Below are 19350 nucleotides of genomic sequence, written 5' to 3' on the forward strand. Positions count from 1 at the left end.
TAACTTTGGGATATCACGTGATTGCGTTATATAATGTGCCCATGCCTGATAAAACAGTCTAGCTGCTCTTCATTGTTTTGTTTAGCTTTCTTATCAGTTGTGTTTTGTTTAGTTTGATATGATACTGCAGACTAAAAATAGCATTAAAAGTTCATGATTGTGGTATTGGTAAAATACTTCTGTTGTTGGTCAAGTACTAATGAAAAATTAATGCAATTCCTCACCAAATTTGGACAGCCGTTTTAAGAGCAGTCATCTAAAACCAGGCAGTGTTTAGAAATGCTTGACTACAGTGTTTACCCATGAAGAAAACTGTGTTCCTCTATATTTCTAAAGAACCATATGTCTCTTTTAGTAGATCATACCAGTTTCTTTTGTGGAGGCCAATAAGGGTCATTAAACACCAATGGGTCTCTGAGTCCTTCTTCAGAGTCATTGACATTGTAGGCTTCACCAGGGATCTCATTTTCCTTCTGTACAAGATCTGCAGGGCAAGGGAGGCAAATGAGCTATGAAAAACATAATCACTGCTTTTACTGTTGCTTTTTTCATCATAAAAATTCCATTTATTTAAATTCCATTAAAAAAAACATTTGCCTGCTGAAGGCATAAATATATATTTTTGTTCTACTTACAATTTTTCAGTTTAAAAAAAACCACCAAATATTGTCATTCTTCTTGGAAAAAAAACATTTAAATATTATCTACAATATTACACAAACTTGATAGGCAGTCTTCAGGACAAAGCAAGTGTATAACAAAGTAAATTCATCTAGAACAGTTTCTCAGATGTGACAGGAAAATATTTCACAAGTACCTGAGGGGATTAGTAGTCAAACATTCATTTTCAGAAGTGACCTGAGCACCAAGGTTCAGCTTTTCAGAAGTACCTGGGCCTTTAACTTACATTTTAATTTAAGAGAGTGAGACCTTCAAAACCTATGAGGATCTAGAATTCAGGATGAAAAGCCTTACTAAAAGGCAAGGGGATTTGGGTTATCAAAGGCCAGATTTTTAAAAAAGTATTTTGGAACTTAGAGGCAGAGATAGGCACCTAGCTGATTTTTTTTCAAAGTAGAATGAAGAAGGGTTAAGTCCCTAACACTCACTGAGATTAGCGTGCTCTTAGAAAGTGCTAAGTACACTCCTGCATCAAAATACCTTCAAAAAATCTTTTCATGAATTGCTTTTGAAAGTGGGCTTTATTATTTGAATGCAGTGATTTATCCTATGCTTAATTCTCGACCTCACAAAGACTGCCATAGACGTGCTTTACTCTACTCAAATAATTTTGCATCATGATCTTGATGGAAATGGACAGGATTAGATAGCGAAATCTTATTGTAACAAAATGTAGTTGGTATTTGGATCCAGAAATTCATAAAAGTTTGGGAGCTGAAAATAACAGACAGTTCTGCTCCACTGTGATCATACTTGGGAGAGCTCTGTTAGACCCTGAGCACATTCAGCTTCACGAGTTCACCCTGTAAATGATAAGCAGCCAACAGCACAAGCATATAGGTATGAAGTCACACTATTAGCATGCTAGAGTCTGATAATATGAATGACTAACTCGCTTTCACTATATTTGCCACAGTAGGGAAGATGGGGGGTAGAATGAAAAAGAAAGTTGCAACATGACACAAATCTGGCAAGACTCAGGTTTGGATTTTGATTTCTGAGGAAGCAGAATTTCTTTCTGATTGCATCACACTGGATATCTGCAGCTCCATTTTTTTTACCCTCTGCTATTTTGTTTCTTGCTTTTATAGTTGACTCCTGTAATTATCTGATATAAATATCTCTGTAACAGTTCTCAGTTTTCAGCCTTTAAAATTAATCTACCCTTTAGTATTGAAAACGTTAGTCCCTTCCTGAGTCACATTTGATTTTTTTCACTGTAGTGACTGGCTGCTGAACACACTGGCTGATGGTAAGCTTTGTCATAAGATGCTGAGATATAAAGAACAACAGGTTACCTCATAATCTCTTCTTGTTAATGCTTGTTCTGGAGAGCACCTGCTGTCTTTAAAAGGGATTTGAGTGACCCAAGATTAAGAAGTCTCCCTACAACAATTACGGTTCTTATCACTGAAGAATACTCATACCAATCTGACATCTTCCTGATGGTTTCAAATTCACAGACTAAGGGAGAGATAAGAGTCACAGAACCATAGAGTGTGCAATTATAAGACATCAAACTGGTACAATACAATTCCATTTTGGAGAACAGTAACACTATCAGACTAATTGATTTCTGTCTGCAAAGTATCTATTAGGAGAAAACACCTTCTGATTTCATTTAAAGAAATTTTGAAGTGCAATGGTACTCACAGTATTTCTAATAAAATTTCTAGTTCATCCTTATTGGGCAAACGACATAAGGGGAACATGGAAGCTAAAAGAATTGCACAACCTATCACTGGCAATGTTTTAGAGAGGCTATTAAAACTCAAGAGTACTATTTCCAGTATGTCTTGCTACGTCTTTGATTTAAAAGATACAAAAGTATAGACTTCCATTCTTATGAAGTCCAGTCAAGTTTGTGATATAAATAAAGGATCTGCTACCAGGACACCCATAACAGTGTATCCCATATTACCCTCAAAACATTTTTCTAAGTCTGTTTAACCGCTGAGCTCCTATCACCATTACTTGCATTGATGATATTTCTGCAAAGCTGATTCATTGAAATATTATCCAAACTCATCAATATTTTGAAAATTAACGTGGAGAGATGAAATTATCCAAAATATGGTACCCATTGAATCTGCCCATCCTTTCTTCTTTCCAACAGGAAAGACTCTAGGCACAAATAACAGACATGAACTATAAATTTGTATCTTCTCCTCCTCCTCCCTCAACCCAGGATTCTTCAGAACATGTCTTTAAGAAACAGAAAAAAAGCATCAAACTTAAATATGAAATATTATTCACTAAACTTCCTATTTAGTACTCTTTCATACTAACTGAGAAAGTGAGCCTGCTGGGAACCTCCCTTTGTCCAGTCTGAGGGCATGTTGTGGTCTCCAGATGGCCAAACATCTTCTATGTTACAGCAGTGATATCTGCACCATCTAACTCATTTTGTACCTGAACTGAACTGGAATTGACCTAGTTTTATTTACAAGTAAAGAAAAAAACAACTAGTTGAACTCACAGACTGGTTAGAAACGGAAATTATTTTAAATCAGATGCAAATGGTAGGTTTGACAGAAGGAATAAGTAATTTAAGGCATTAAAGTGTTAAAGACTAATTGAAGATTGGCATCCTGGATACTAGGTGATGGAAAGCCACGATGGCAGTCTGCTACAGCTGAAGAAATTTTTGACTGTCCCAAGATGAGAAGGTGGAGTTGTTATCTGAGGTCAATTCGTTTTTGCTTGGATATGTTTAGGTTTCCTCCAGTGGAGGACAATACAGTTCACTGCTTACAGGCTCTCTATAAATGCTTTAGAATATTTTCCTGCTTGTGCTAATAACCAAGCTTGAAGGATAATCTCAATACAACTTCAGAGCACATTATGCACAGCTGTTGCCTTGACTGTAGAACACCTGAAATCCATTGATTGTATCCACAGCAGCAAACAAAATCTGTCCAAAAGGCAACCAAATTAATTAGTAAGCTGTAGCATGCTGCCAAAAGCAGTTATTGGGGTGTATGCATCTAACATCTCAATAAATAATGTATTTCCAGCACCACAGAAATTGTGTCAGCTACATTGTGGACCCCAGTTTGTGGTGATCTAGTAAAACAGATGGATACAATGAGGTAGACTTCTGTTTGTCTGGATTGGACACAGAAATCCAGACTCTTCCAGTGATCCACGTATCAGTTATTATACAACAAACCCCACCAGCTCCTTCACAGCTTGCTCAGCCCGCTGTGTCACTATGCAGTTAAGAAGCCTTTAATCTTCAGGCTGACATAGGCCCAATGAGTCTACAGACTAAAATTTCATACGTAATTTGGATGAAAGCTAATTACTGCCTGTTATTCTAGCTGCTTTCTTCTGAGTAGATGAATGTGGGGAAAAAAATCAAATGCATCACTTATACTGCTTCATGCTTTATGCTATGAAATGCAACTGTAAAAGCATTACTACAAAAATAGTTATTTCTATGTTTCAAAAGTATAGAAGATTGTCAGATAGCCATAAAATATGGCTGGTCAACAGGTATCCCTCAAGATAAATGCTTAATTTACTCCAAATTAAAATTCCATTCTCTAGGTTCCCAGCTGAGGACATATTTTTTACAATTGTTTCCAGTGAAAAGTGCATTTTCAGATTTGAGCAACAGTCCTTAAAATGGGGCTTTGTTATACTGAAAATGAGCCCACTAAAACCAATTAGCACACAAAGCTTCACGTCCATGCGTGTAACTCTTAAACTCCAAAGGGACTGTTCACATTGCACAAAGTGAATAACACAAATCAGCCTTTGCAGGACGAGGGACTTCAGTGTAATATCACCAATGCCATTATGATACACTATTTAAAAATCGAACAAGCATAAAGTGTAGTCTAAGTGGAAACCGTTGTTCATTGAGTATAATAGATCAAACAGAAGAAAGCAAATATAACAAGGGGACCAGGAAAAACAGCAGTAAAATCAAAGGATGTGAACATGTATATAGCGTGGTTTACCAGAGGCAAAAAATCCCGACAAATAAGCAAGGAGAAAACGTGCTTCAAAATTCAATAATCAGAGGGAAATTATGAATTAATAAGGAAAATTGTATCTTCCAAAAGTCATATTCGTGAGTACAAGATATTTGAGCCAGATTCATACATATATTAAACAAAAAAATCAAACTGCAGATTTCAACAATAAAAAGCCTTTTCATAATCAGAGAACAGTATAAGAAATCTTGTTAATGAAACAGTTGCACTGTCTCCTGTCACAATATCCTTTGATGACAAATTATGCTTCAAGGTGAGAGCCCAGTCAGTTGAGATTCTTATTCTGAATTACCCCATAGGAATCCATCTCTCTCTCTCTCTCTCTTCTGGCTGTGGGTAGACCCTGATGAACTGAGAGCCCATGGAGTAAAGTCACCCTTCGCAACTTCTTTCCTTTCTAACAGATTCCTGGTTAATGTATCTATTTATTGAACATCAGTTTAAGTACTTCCGTAGTTGTTGTTGGTTTGTTGTTTTGTTTTTTTTTTTAGTTTGGAAAGGGACAAGCGTTACAGCACATTTTTTCAAGACATTGTTTTCTCCTTACAACCTTTTCTTATCATGTTCTGAATCTTGCAACAGTGATTTTCAGCATTTCTCATCGTACATTCACATTTACCACTGTTTCATCAAGAAAAGAACAACTTTAACTATAGTTTTTGCAGGAGATATCATCTATTTCCAGATAACCCATTAACAGTTCCTCCACATTGTACACTCAAAACCTGTTTTGCATGTGTATGCCTATCTCACTACAAGCTTTTAGGTACCTTATAAATTTCAGAAAGTCCGGATTCACTAAGAAACAAGCAGAGAAGAAAACAAGAACACATTCATGCTGCTGTATAAGACCATTTTGTGCCTGTATCACTAATGCTTTCTGCAATTTTCATCACCCTGTCTCAGGAAGAACATGAGCGAGATAGTATTTCCATAGGAGGACACTCTGGCAGTGCTAGGATGCTCCACCCAGGGCGCTGCATCAGAGCCGGGGTCACTCCGGATTAGCACTGATTTTCAGGGCAGAATACCAGAGCACTGCCAAAGACAGACTGCTGAGCTGACAGGATCCTTGGTTTCACCCAGCACGGCAGCTCCTGCGCATTTTAAACATGCAGCTAGTCTCCAGAAACAACCAGAAGCATCTCCCTCTTCGTTTATCACATTGCCTCCTCACATGCACTGAGCTTTATTTCTGAGGCAACAGCCACTGCAGCCCAGCGGGCCCCTGGCTATGCTAAATTATATAAGGGCTGAGAACACCGTAAATCAGGCAGGAGACTTTAACGTCATCTTTGGCCACAACGACCGTCAATCCTTTATCCCCATTAGACACAACTGGAACCCAGCCCAAGTGTCTGCAGTCTTAAACGAGATACCAGCTTTGATGACCAGTTTCCATCAGACTTAAACCAGTACAGCGACAAAACAGCTCTCCTCCCCTGCAGCCAATGGACGTGAGAAAAACCAGTGAGAAATAGGATGTTTTCCACGACAGAGAATATATATGCAAAAAGATGTGTTCCTGCTACAACAGGCAATCTACAGTAGAATATTTTTAGGTTACAGATAATTCTGGCTTAGTTCCACAACATGAACGGTAGAACTGCCTCAATTTAATTACCACCCCATGAAGCAATCTGACAGCCCCAATGCAGTGCTTAGTAAGCATTTTACCTCAGACAGCTTGAAGATGTATCGTAGCACTGAAATTACAATACATACCATGACTTGTTCTGTCATCCTACTTTGGGAATGCAGCATGCTTGTCTCCATAATGAGCTGTCTGATATTCACCCATGTCACCTGTAGCAAACAGGAGTAAAATGTAAGTAACCATAAGTTGGCATATTAGTTGAATGCAAGCTAAAATAATAATTTTTGGCAGAAGGTTTCAGATTCTTTTAACTATCTAGACAAGTGTAACACGTCATTTACTCACATTTACATTTTGAAAAATATTTTGAATTTTCTAAGATTTTGATTATTACAGTCTGGGGAAAAAAGCCAACCCACAAATGCTGCTCTTTCCTTCTCCATCTTACTTTCTGTTTATGAGATTCCTGGAAAGCATACTAGGGACATAGATGCTATTATGTCTAACACAGGGATACAATATGTGTAACTTGACGCATATGTGCCTCCTATCAAGGAAATTAACTCTGCAAGAAAAAGTTTTCTCTGTTTAGTTCAAAAACAAAGAAAAACAATTTATTTAAAAAATGCAACAGGACGCTTTATAGAACATACACTAATGCAGTTCTGTAATGTTTTAGATAAATATATTTATGCTTGAAAATATATGCTAGTCTGCAATTCTACAGGTATAACAAAATGATGCGCCTTTATTAAAAATCATAACAAGTGTTTCAGCTTATTTCCAGCAGAAGAAAGTCTGAAACTAATTTATTCATATGAAATCTTGCAGAGAAAATTGAGTAGCTTTTTTTTTTTAATTTTTTTTTACTTATGCCATTATATCAGAATCAGACTGTGCTACCCTTCCTCTGACTAAGCAATTTTTAGAATGTGTGTGGAAAAGCAATTAAGCCCAGGTTAAACTGTAAAACACCCACATCACAGGAACTGTTCATACCTATAAGGCCCACCTTCTTATAGCATCCAAGAAATCAGTGAATTTTCATTGACTTAACACTGCTGTCAGTTAAGTGTCATAGACTGAAAATAGGCAAAAAGAAAAGAAAAGCTTCAAACAAACCCACCTTTAAAATAGACTTAGTATAAATAATTACATAAAGAAAAACAACTGACCCCTTTCTTATATTTCTTTGTAGGATTCTAAGGAAAGAGTCCTTGCAACAAATAATTACAGGTAAAAAAAAAAAGTTTCAAATGTTATTAGAAACCTTGGAGTCCAGATCATACAAGTATGGGAATGTACACCTTCTGTAATACTAACAGTGCCTATGGGTTTAGGAAATTATTTGGGAGTTAATTGAAAATTTAGGCTTGAAACGTATTTATAACTGGCAGAATACCAACAATACATGACATGATGTGCCCATTTGTGCTCATCCTTCCTTTCCCTGTTTACTGCACCTATGTTTGGTTAAGTCAGTGCCCCATTCCCTGTGATTGCCTGGGAACAAGGGAGCCAATACTCAAAAATAATTGTGCATACATCAGCCAAATTTTCTGACAGTGTGTACTTAGCTGTTTCTGAAGACCATATCCTCCCTAAGATAGTTCAAGTTAAGAATCCAAAAGCCAAAAGGTAAAGAATCCTAAAATGCTGAAGCAAGACAAGATAGATCACACAAAAAAATCTGATGCATACAAAGTCAGAAGCAAAGATGATCCAATCCATAGATTTAAAAACCCAAATCAACTTGAGAAACATCACTTGCTATATAATATCTTTTTTTTTTTAAAAAAAAAAATAAAAATCTGCAAGTTAAAATATAGAGTTTAGATTTGCCAGATGTTGGCTCCCTTACAAGCCCTGCATATAATTAATTGTCTCCGGGTCTTACCCATTATTTTGAGTATCAATTATTTCTAAAACTTTATTTTCTTTCTCTTACACAATATGTCTCTTTTTATTTCTTTTAAAAATAGAAATGTTTGGTTGCCTTTCTTCAGACTTACAGGGTTACAGAAAACAGAAGTACCTCAGGATTTAGAAAGCACTTTCCAGTCACTATTACTTGAAAGCAAGAGTTTTCACTCTCAAAGAGGCATAATGTCCAAAAAGAAACAATACTCTGAACAAAGATGAAAAATTGTAGATTACTTTCACAGGCTCTTATTCTACAATGGAGAAAATATCCACACTCTAGCCAGGCTTCTTTGAAAAGAATATTTTCCTTTTATATAGAGATAAAAAGCAAAGCTTTCAGGTCAGAGGCTATAGGGGAAAAGAGCTAATGTCTCCCCATGCTTTGATGTTACAAGTAGTCCCTCGTTACAGAAGTGTATTAGAGCTACAAGTAAACCGAGCCAGCATATTTAATAACCACTTCCAGTATGGGTGGTATATGGATTATTCTGTACATAACACAGCAAGGAAAGTGTGTGCATTATGAACAATACACAGACCTTTATTTTAACATGTTAACATTATTTTAAAATATGGCATAGCTAAAAGGTAATGTGTGATTTATAGTTCCCATAGGAAGACATCTCTTTATAAATGTGTCTGAAACAACTACAGGCAGCAAACCAGAGTCAAGTGTTCCTCTCTCATTGAAATGTAACACACATAATGGGGTTTGTACTGGTGTGTAGTATCTGAAAACAGCAAATTTCAATCTGTTGAGTACTAAACACAACAGCGATGATTGATGGTATATGAGGTCTCTCTTGCTTTTGAAGATGAAGGACTGCAGTCTGGAGGAACCAGTCAAAACCAGCATGGTCTTTCAGTTGTCTTTCACTAATTCTGAACGACCTAATGCGCCAGTTTGCGTTGGTCCTAATGCACCAATGCACATAATGGACCAATTTACCTGCCAACCCACCTTTTGGAACACTGTTTCTCAAAATTCAGGCTACACTGAAATGAGATCAATAAAGATTACCTTTTTAAAAAGCACTCCAAAATGCCAATTAAATTTTTGGTGTTATGTAGCAGCGAACTCTATAACAGGAAGAGATACCCTTAGAAAAAGTTATTGAATTATTTTTAACTTACTTATTCTTTTTGTATCTATGTAAATTAAAACTTGCTGGGAGTACTAATCCTCAAATTAACAAAAATAATCTTTATTCTCTTAGGTATTTGATATCCTCCAACAGGCCACTACACACAAGAAAATGTAATTTCTGATTGAGTTTTGTATAATTTGGAAAATTATGTTTGTTTGGATATTAGTGAAATACTAATTGTTGTCTGAGACCACTGATTATGCAAATTTGAAAATTACATGAATACTATTTGCGTACCCTGTAGTTTGTGCATTGCTTAGTAGACAATCAGAGAGATTGTCCACAAAAATCTCTCAAAAATCTCAAGTAATCAGAAAGCTGAAATGCAATTACCCTGCATTTGAACCAGAGGCAGATACACCCTGCCAAATTTTCCTGTCAGAAGTGCCGACAAGAACTTTTGTAACAGCTCAAGATCTCAGCCAGAAGTGAGCCACCGCAAGAAGGGTAGCAATGGTTTGTGAAGGCCTTGCACCAGGGAGTTTCTGCAGGAAAGATGGAAAGGATTTACAAGATTTCAAATAGAAAAACAGTAGAAAGTCTAGGATGGTAAAGTGAAAAAGAACATGAGTTTGGGGAAAAGCTAAGAAAAAAAGGATAAAAAAGCTAGAAACGTGAGGAGCAGGGATAAAGAAAGAAAACTGAAAGAAAATAAAAAATGAGGAGCCTTAAATAGAAAGGAACAAGGGAAATAGCAGTTTCACTAAATGTTTCCTGTTACAGCAGCAAAGCAGCAAATCATTCTCCCCATAGGTTCAGGTACTGGCCACAAAAAGTCCAGGAGGAGTTTTTGAGCCTGATTATTCTTAACAGATTTCCAAATCACATTTTTAGCTTTGTAAGTTTTGTTTATAATTATGTTTAAGACTAATGATTCACTCAAAATATTGGAGAACACAGTGTCCTAAATAACAGCAGCCCTTCCAAACTCAGTCTCCACATTGGTAAGATGTGTTTGAACTGATGATATCGGCTTCACAGTGCTATGAAATCACCCTACCCCTCTGCTGGAAGCTACATCTCTGAAAGCAAAGCTGAAGGGAGACCATCCGCTGCCCTCCAGCTGCAAACACTAGCATGAGCTCACCTTCTGAGATAGCATAAACCCTTCACTACAGAGACATAAACATATGCTATATGGATAACAGGTGCAGCAGAAAAGGGTCACAAGCCCCACTACTATAGCATCAGGAGCAGAGAGCTGTAAACCCCTGTCCAAAACCACAGCAGCTGTCGTCATCTGAGTATCTCCTGAGGTACCTGACAGCTTTTAACAAGTAAAACAACAAAAAATGCAGACCTGCTTTTCCAGTGGAAGATATTACACAGAAAGGCTACACTCGGTTTCTCTTAAATGACTGAAAGTGCACACGTTATGACGGAACATGTCTTGTTTTGTGTTTTGCAAATCTCCAATTTTTTCCACATTTCCAGGCTACCTCCTTAGTAAAACACTTGTGAAATAACTTAAAACCTTTCTTCCCTGGTCTGCTGCTTCTTTGTCCTGCCTCCACAGCAATTTCTGCATTAGTGCTGAAGTACCTGCACAAGGGCAGTGCATTTCCCAGTCCCTTTCTCTTTTCGTACATCAGCGTAACTGTACTCCGTTTAGGTGGTAATATTTTTGAAACTCATGTCCTCCCCTTTCTTTTGGTGAGGCCCTATGTGGGGCCCGTTCTAGCTCCCCAGGCAGGACCAGAGGGGCAGGTGTGGGTTTCCAGGTGGGCAGTGTAAGCAGGGTGATCTCTGTGTGCGATTCATGGCAACAGGGGGTAGAGCCTCAGGGAACCCTGGCAGGCTGGAGTGCTTCCTCTCCTGGGATGCTTCTTTTTTGCCCTTGTTTATTCTGAAGCAGTGACCCACTGGGAACAAAGACCATCCAGCACATGTGTTTGGAAAGAAACGCAAGAGCAGGCTCTACTGCTAACAAGCAATAGTGATGGGAGTTTTCTTCCGGAAGTTATGTAAATTGTAAACTACTGCCATGTGTTAAAAAAAGAACAAGGTCACTTGTGAGAAAGTAACTAAGTTTTGTTCTTAGAAGGCAAAGTCAGGCGATACAAAAGGGCATACATCATTTCCTTCTGAAATTGTATGATAAAATGACAGCAAAAATCAGCTTAGAAGCAACACGTGAACTAGCCTTCTGTGCCTCCTGCTCTCCTCCATGCCCGACTAAATGGAGCTGTGTCTCTCTTTTGTCACATTGTTGCAACTTTCATTCAGCCTCCCCACTTCACCTTGACTGCATCTGAACAGTGACAATATGTTTCTTGTTCTTCACACTTTTCCCAGCAAGGATCACTGACAGCCTCTTACTTTGTATTTTCTCGGCTTTTGAGCCCGTGATTTCCCCCGCCCCCACCACCACCACCCCCCCCCCCCCCCCTTCTTTTTCCCCCAGCCATCATCGGTGCTATTTGGAGAGAATTTGGTTCAATTTCCATTTTAAAAGTGAAATGTTTGAATTAGCTCATAATGTCTCCCGGCCTGCAGAGGAAAGAGCTGGTCTTTATAAAAGAAAAAAAGAAAAAATAAGAGTTTTTTGGTTTTGGGGTTTTTCTGTAAATTAAAAAATGAAAAGCTGAAGAATGATCTTAAATCAATTAATATTGCACACAGATTTTGAAAATAATTAAACTTATTCAATTTAGAAATTATTGGGGTTCTAGGCGTATGAATCAGAGAGCTGTAAAATTATTGGAACACTACAGCATCTTCACTACAGCATCTTTCATAAGCATTTCAATGCAGAGGTGATCAAAGATTCTGGACTTGCAGAGCAATTTACTTGGTATTTACAGGAAAGCCTCACTCTTTCAAAGTGAAGCACTCTTAACAATATGAAGAACTCCAATAATTTTAAATTGATAAATACCATACATGCCTAGAAATCTAATTTGGTCTTTAAATAAAAACATTATAACTTCAGAAGTATGAAGGACCCACCCACAACATAACAGCTATCTAGCCTTTCCAATTCACATGTCAGTTCAGCCTAGCTGTTATTTTTCCCCTTGCTAGGTTTTTCTGGCATGAGGAATTGCCAAAAATATTAGAGATATTTGTTTCTTTTAACACTACCCTTCAGGCTTGCTTTCTTATTATCTATGATTTTTTTTCCTAAACCCAGTGGACTTCTGGACAGCCTCAGATTGCAAGCAAATTTGCAAGGTGTAAATGGTATTTCTGAATATTTCTAAATACCACAGATTAAAACCAGAAGGCAAAGTTTAAGCTACATCAAAGATGCAATATTTTCTCAACCCAAACTTTAATGCAGTTGAGTTAACATTTGTAAATAAATATGTCTATTTTTAATTTAGCTGAGCTCAGGTTTGTAGATAAATATATCTATTCTTAAGAGAAACACAAAGCACACTGAATTCTAAAACAATATTGATAGAGCAGGAAAATAAAATTAAGACTAAACTTCAAAAATTACATCTGAGGTATGCATGAAAAAAAAAAAAATATCATGAAAAGTCGCCTAAGCAAGAGAAGTCTTGTGTTGACCCAGCAGGTCCTCTGCTGCTTCCATGAGATGTAAAACAGACTCTTGACACCAGCCAGCTTGTAAAGTCTCTCAGTTGCACATAGCAAGCAACCACCTTTCCAGTCATACTGGCCATACCAGAAACCTTTCCTGTAGCCCACAAGGCTTGTGAGCAGTCATGGGAGAGCTACTGTCTATAAAAACTGGAGGTTTGTTTTTTTTTTTTTTCCTTATTGACACAGATGTAGGACTATGTGAGACACATATGAGGCAAACAATGATATTTCAGGTTAGATGTGGTCTTGGCATTCAGTTCTGAAAGTATCATATTCACTTCTAACTAGGTGCTATAAAGACATCAACACAAGTTTGGATACACCTTGATAATGCTGGGGATGACTGGTGTACCAGAAAGAAATAGGTGAAGGATGTCAATCAGACTAGGTCACCACAAAAGTTTCCCTCGGGCTTTAAAACCACACAGAGGTTGTTTTATGTCATACAGGAGATGCAGGTGATGCTCCGGTAGATGGAAAAGCCCTGGATAGCACAACCCACTTTTGTCACAAACTAATAAGATTTGCTGCTATTATTTTAGATTTTATCAACTGTAAGAAGCTTTTCCAATGTGCAACATGCTAAAATACTTTTAAGTTGGAAGGAACTTCTGGAAGTCATCTGGTGCAGCTACCAACTCTACAGATAACCAACACAGATCACGTTACTCAAGGTTTTGTACAGTCAAGATCTGAATATCTTCAAGAATGCAGTTTTATGTCATTAATGCTTCTTTATGTTCTTTATCTTTTAAATTTCTGTATTCTAAAATCAGGAAATTTCAGATTTTCTGTCTGAGAAGTTGATATCCAGGCCTGTTTCTGAGCATAGAACCTATGTATGAAATATTAATGTGGTGTAAACCAATGCAGGTGCTCCTGAATGTTTTTTAGCACTATTGGAGTTTATGTGATCTATGATAAGAAGTCTGTTCTGCTCCCCCTAGGCTATAGCTTAGCTTCAAGACTTAGTGGATGTGAGACTTAGTGTAAATTTAGTGGAGACTATGATGTCTATAAACCCTTACAAAATGTGAAACAGAAAAAGTATTAGTATATTTCTACCTTGCACTATCCCAGGCTCACTGTCAGACAGCAAAAGTGCTTACACATGTCCATCATAATGTTCTTGGGCTTATAGAAATTAATTTAGCCTCTTGTGCTGGAGAGTGACATCAGCTAGCAGAGGATACATTTTCAAGTATGCATTCTCTTTTCTTAAAAATAGAAGAGGACACTAAATCTTTCCAGAATCCTTTAAATAATGAAACCTGAAGTACCTGTAAATGGACAAATTTGTGACAAAGCTTGAGGACCAAGCCACAAATGTTGGACACAAAACTGCATATTTCACATGCATCGTGATTTTCTACTAGATTTGACCTTCCTTTCCAATATTTGCTTTGTGTGAAGTTTGAAAGCAAACTAGGTTTGGAAATGTGTCATGGTTTAACCCCAGCCAGTAGCTAAGTACCAGGCAGCTGCTCGCTCAGTCCCACCCCCACACTCTCCCACAGAGGGATGAGGAGGAGAATCAGAAAGGAATGTAAAACTCAAGGGTTGAGATAAGAATAATTTAAGAACTGGAATTAAATAAAATAAAAATAATGATAATAACAATAATAGCAGTTATAATGAAAAGGAGGGAGAAGAGAGGAATGAAATCCAAAAGGAAGGGAAGAAAGAAAACAAGCGATGCACAATACAATTGTTCACCACCTGCTGACTGACACCCAGCCAGTCCCCGAGCAGCCCCTGGCCAACTTTCCCCAGTTTACATACCGAGCATGATGTCCCATAGTACAGAATATCCCTGTGGCTAGTTTGGGTCACCTGTCCTGGCTGTTCCCCTCCCAGCTGCCCATGTCCCTCCAGCCCTCTCGCTGGCAGCCCAAGGAACTGAAGAGTCCTTGACTTGGTATAAACATCACCCAGCAACAGCTAAAAAATCTGTGTGTTATCAACATTATTTTCACATCAAATCTGCAACAGAGCACTGCACCAGCTACTAAGAAGAAAATTAACTCTATCCCAGCTGAAACCAGGACAAAATGTTAGAAGACGAACAGTAGTCATGGCTTTAAAAGGGAAACTATCTACATGTTCAGTATTAAATGTAGATGCAACCATAAAAAGAAGAGACATTAAAAATAAGCAAATATTGCCCAATGCCTGAATTCTTTATAATTTTAAATGCAGTCTTAAATAACATTTAAATATATATGACATATATAATTTATTTTAGGGGAAAAAAGATTTTAGCTTAGTATAGCATTTAACTTTGCTGCTTACCTATTGAAATAAACTATATGGGAGAGAAATAAGTTCCTATCTTTTCTGAAGCTGTTTTTTGGCAGTGTTCTGTAAGACAAGGTTGTCCAAACAAAAGATAAAAATAGTTCATGCCATTACAACTATTTTGTGTAGTAGCCAGGTGCTTCCTATTGTTTTTGAGTCAAAACCTCAAATGTTCATGACATGACAAAAATCTAGAAGTTTTAATCTATAGCTATTCTTTCAGCTTCCTCAGTGTTGAAGGTTATTGTTCTGCTTCAAATAGTTTAAGCAGGTACTTAAAATTTCCCTTTATGTGCATGGCAGCTATCTGGAATCAGCTGCCTTCAACCTCTCCAGAAGCTCCAGGCCAGGAAGAGAAAAAGGTAAATAATGTCAGAAAAAGTGTCTAAACTCAAAAAACTCTACTAATAACTTAATAGATTTACCTTTAGGATTGTCCCCAACCTCTTAATATGTTTTAAAAACTAACCTGCCTAATGTCCTAGTTTTAAAACATGGTAACACATTTTTTAAAATCACATTTTTCAATATTAACTTGAGAAGACCTTGAACTAAAAAGAATGGTCTTTTATAAACCATTTACTGCTTCATTTTTAAAAGGTTTCTGCATATTCAGAACAGAAGGAACCAAGGAAAATACTCATCCAAGTCAAAACCAGCAGCTATCCGTTGCTTTTGCTCTAGTTTTCTCCAAAAAACCTATTTTCTTTTGGTTTTCGTTTGGTTTTACTGCCTATTAAACACAAGGGTAACAGAGTATGTTTTGCACACTCCCACAATTAAAAAATTCTGAAAGGATTTCACTGAAGCTTCCAAAATAAATTCTTTGGTTGCAAAGAGCATCCTTGAATAGCTACAATTGCAGCCCAAAGACTGAGGGCATCACATAGATATGACTGTATGGCAACAGAAGCCTTCTGGTAATCCAACCATGGAGGACTTCATCAGGAGTCAGCAGTAAAGAGCGTGTTATACTGTCCCTTAACAGTACATGCAGGATATTTGATTTGTTGTAAAAGAATTATAGCCCTGCTTGCAGGGCACTTCTTCCAAAATAAAAATAAAATCACATTCTCCTACCTTTTTCACCAAGTATTTCTTTCCACTTAGTTCTGTTAAAAAATATTAAATTGAAGCTAACAATTCTTTTTCACTCTTCCAGATAGGTAACATTGGAAAAAAAGCACAAATGCCAAACTATGACTGCTTAGCTCACAGGTGAATACTAATAAGGATATGGAAGCACTTCCTAATAGAAAGTACTTGCATGCTTACCTACAGTGATCACTCTTCAAACCATCACCAAGTACAGTTGGGTTTGTAAACTGTCTTGCATTCTACCAACAAACTGAATACAGAGTGGCTATTTTTCAGGCCTTCTTCCAAGACCTGAAAACTGGAAGTAAATTAGATTATATTTCTATGAGAGAAACTATTCCATACCTCTCTATATATATTTATATACATAATTGCATTGTGATACTTTTTAAATATTATAATTCCCATATGAAAGTAGATAACCTTGAGACCATGATGACAAAGAAGTACTGAAACCGGTGCCTAGTTTAGTCCTGAAAACCTTCACTGCAGTCAGCAAGAATTTACAGAACCTAGGAGAAGATATAAATATATATATTTAATTAGCACGCAGATTCTTGAAGTAATGTGTGAAGCAGCATACACTAGTGCATACTATTTTTAATTTAAGAATTCCGCCTCTATCATGGACATAAATCCTATACTGAAGGTGCTGTCTTGCTGTTTCCTTTCTTTTTAATTATAAGCAAAACAAACACGACCTCGGAACATCTTTGTTACCACTGTGAGAAAGGGGGGGAATAAGGAGAGTGGGACAGAGCATGCAGGAAGAGGGGATTTTTGACAAGTTGTTTGATTAATATAAATGGATATTAAAGGTTTTGTAAAGGTAGTTTCAAAAGGAAAGGAGATGTTTAATAGAGGCTGTTAACCAGTACACCAGCCACCGGAACAGAGTACTCCTTGATGTGGTAGGGGATGAAAAATTATCTTACTGTTAATGCTTCTCACTGAATATAGGAAACAAAAGACTAAAAATAAATAGAGGAGATTCAAATGGGGCATTTTTACTACCCCTACAAGATCTCTCTTCATGCTGTAATTCTTTGGACACTTTTCCTGAGCTTGAGATTCACTGCACAGAAACTACAAGGTGAGGTCCTATTGCCCAAGTACTTTTCCAGCTGGTCTGCCTCTCTGCACTTTTGCTGCTCCTGGATCCTTGGGTATCTACCCTCATACAATAGAGTGCAACTTCTGCCACAGGCAGAAAGTTAGTATAGTGTGTAATTTATCAGTGACTGCTGTCAAAACACTCCTGGGAAGGGTGGGAATGGCCCTTTGGTGTTTCTGAGATCACGTCTCTTTTCGTAGCTACCTGGCTGGTAGCATCTGAGTTGAGAAATGGTATATTTTATATTATAATATATTATATTTATTTCCATCCTATTTGCCTTTGCAGTAGGATTTCTCTCCCCTGATTTTAGCTATCTTGGTTTGACAACAAACTCAGTGAGAGCTCAAGACGCCGACGGTGACATATGTACACATAGGTGTCTGCAGACACACTGAATAGCCCCCGAACGATGGGGCTTGGTTCAGTTGATCACACATTGGTATCTAATGCCATTTGACATGTCCTGGGGTATCAAGCTGTATCCAACAGGTCCATAAAGATGACACAAGACAACCAGGAGACCCACTTGCAGAGCGGGCCATTCCACAGCGCATCAGATACCGCTAGACCCTGTGAGAAGGCAGCTGAATCAGGCCCCTCGTCGAAACAGTTGGTCATGTTCAGAAAATAATTCATTCCCAAGTACAAGATCTGCATTATGGTGAACTGAATGGCTCTCTAAGCCCTAGTGACTATATATCCACTGACTTAATGATAGCCTAACACCTAGCACATATGTCAACCGCATCATTAGAAACCTAACTGCAGCTGGATTTGGGAACCTTAATTGTAAATGTCTGTGATTGTGAGCTGAATCTTGCCATAGTTTTCTAGGTTCCTTTTCCTGTAATGGAAAATATTAAACCTACCCAAAGGGCAGTTCAGTCTATCTGAAAATTTAGGTGGGAGGATTTATCATTTGGAAGCATTCCCCTTCCTACCCGATGGCTTCAAGCTGGGCAGAGATAACTGCCATAAAACAACAGAGTGCAAACCGTCTGACATTACGCATACCGACTCCAAATGTTGCAAATGAAGTTCTGAGGTAGCATCTTACAATGATCAGTTACAAATTTTTAAACATTTCAATTACTTTTAACACACCTGGATAGCAGTGGCACACTCAAGAAACTGAGACACAGCTCTCCTTCAACATACATTAGTTATTCTGAGAGCTTTAAAGTTGGATGACATCAAAGCAGGACTGCATTTAACCTGAATCCTTCTTTCACTCTGTTCTTCTTTTACCACATGGGTAGTTTATGTACATTTTTTACTAACCCTCTTGATAAAATAAATTTTTCTTGTCTGCTCACAGTAAAGCTTATTTTTTCCATCTGTTTAAAATACCCCTCATTAGTAACTCCTACAAATCCAGATGACTAATCTGGTTATTTCAGAAATATAAAAGGATAATTAAATTGGATTTTAAAATTATAAACAAAGGAACCATGTCATTTTAAGATTAAAAACCTAAATAACAATTCAAAAGAACTGATTAAAAAAATATTCCAATATGAACTTGCATGCCAAATTTCAGGACAACTGAATTTGTTTCAGTTTATAAATATGTGCAAATTAAAGCCTCTGTCCAGTTTAGCACACAATATCTGGAATGATTTTATAGAAAAGAACATCTAAACTGAAATAAAGCCCTTATTCAAAACCAGAAGATTACTTGAAAAAATTGTTGATCTTTCTTTTTACTTTCTGGCTTGATCCTTTTTCAATCTTAATGTTTTTTTCTTCATCTCTGTTCACATTCTTTTGTCCACTACTCTTTATTTTTCAATGTTTTTAAAGGTAGGAAGAAAAGAGTGATGCTTGAGGCAGATATAAAAAGGAAAGAGGTTTTCTTAAAAGGTTGGGAAAAAAATCTAAAATAGGGATGCACATTTTCACAGCTAAGTAATCAATCAGATGAGCTCTCCC

General features: G+C 37.3%; 1 long non-coding RNA gene across 1 annotated transcript in view; it reads right to left on the bottom strand.

Annotated features, from left to right (window-relative positions):
• Nucleotides 1-398: 398 nt before the first annotated feature.
• LOC130151665 (uncharacterized) overlaps nt 399-19350 on the bottom strand; it is a 103584-nt gene continuing 84632 nt past the window's right edge. The window contains exons 2-3 of the long non-coding RNA XR_008822664.1: nt 6411-6491; nt 399-484 (exon numbers count right to left, since the gene is read on the bottom strand). This is a non-coding gene — a long non-coding RNA (uncharacterized LOC130151665). The remainder of the gene's footprint in view (nt 485-6410; nt 6492-19350) is intronic.

Source organism: Falco biarmicus, chromosome 6 (assembly GCF_023638135.1).
Source record: "Falco biarmicus isolate bFalBia1 chromosome 6, bFalBia1.pri, whole genome shotgun sequence".
Classification (NCBI taxonomy): domain Eukaryota; kingdom Metazoa; phylum Chordata; class Aves; order Falconiformes; family Falconidae; genus Falco; species Falco biarmicus.